Source organism: Neopelma chrysocephalum, unplaced genomic scaffold (assembly GCF_003984885.1).
Source record: "Neopelma chrysocephalum unplaced genomic scaffold, ASM398488v2 Primary Assembly neopelma1_89556, whole genome shotgun sequence".
Lineage (NCBI taxonomy): Eukaryota > Metazoa > Chordata > Aves > Passeriformes > Pipridae > Neopelma > Neopelma chrysocephalum.
Genome location: NW_020918501.1, coordinates 1,611 through 2,627, shown reverse-complemented (window position 1 = coordinate 2,627; position 1,017 = coordinate 1,611).

Genomic DNA, 1,017 nt, shown 5'->3' with positions numbered 1-1,017 from the left:
GGCACCGGGACCCCCCTGCACCCTCTCCCTCCGCACCGGGACCCCCTTAAACCTCCTTATCCGGCAGCAGGACCCCCCAATTTCCATTCCTGGGCACCGAGACCCCCTGAACCTTTATTTCCGGGCACGGGACCCCCCCCTGCACTCTCTCCCTCAGCACCGAGACCCCCTTAAACCTCCTTATCCGGCACCCAGACCCCCCTGAACCCCCATTCCCGGACACGGAAATCCCCCTCAACCTCCATTCCTGGGCACAGGGACCCCTCTGGAGCCCCATTCCTGAGTATTGGGACCCCCCCGAACACCCATCCTGGAAGGAGACCCCCCTGAACCCCCTCTTCCTGGGCTCCAAGACGCCCCTGAACCCCCGTTCCCTGGCACGGGAATCCCTCCCCACCTCCATTCCTGAGCACTTGGACCCCCTCTCGCAGCGCTGGGACCCCCCTAAACCCTCTTACCTGGCACTAGGACCCCCTGAACCCCCATTCCTGGACGCAGAGACCCCCCTGGACACCCATTCCTGGGCACTGGGAACCCCCCTGAACCCACATTGCAGGCACAGGGATCCCACTGCACCCCCTTATCCAACACAGGGACACCCCTGAACCCCCATCCCCGGCTCCAGGACCCCTCTGAACCTCCTTATCCTCAACAAATACCACCCTGTGCCCCTTTTCCTGCCAATCTCGTCTCTCCCAACCCCCTGATCCTCCCTTTTCCTTGACCCTGAGACCTCCTGGACCCCCATTCCTGCCTTTCCCAGACCTCAGAACGCACTTTCCTCAACACCGGGGACCACTGGACCCCCTTTCCTGGGCACAGGGACCCCCTGGATCCCCCATCCCGCCTCTCCCAGTCCCAGCCTCCCTTTCCTTGAACCTTGGACCCTTCGTGGCTCTCCCAGTTCTCCCAGTTCCACTTCCTTGACCCTTGGACCTCCCAAACCCTCCAATCTCTGTGACCCCCCCAGTTCTCCACTCCCTGTGCTTCCTGCAGGGGGGTCCCAGGCACCGGGAA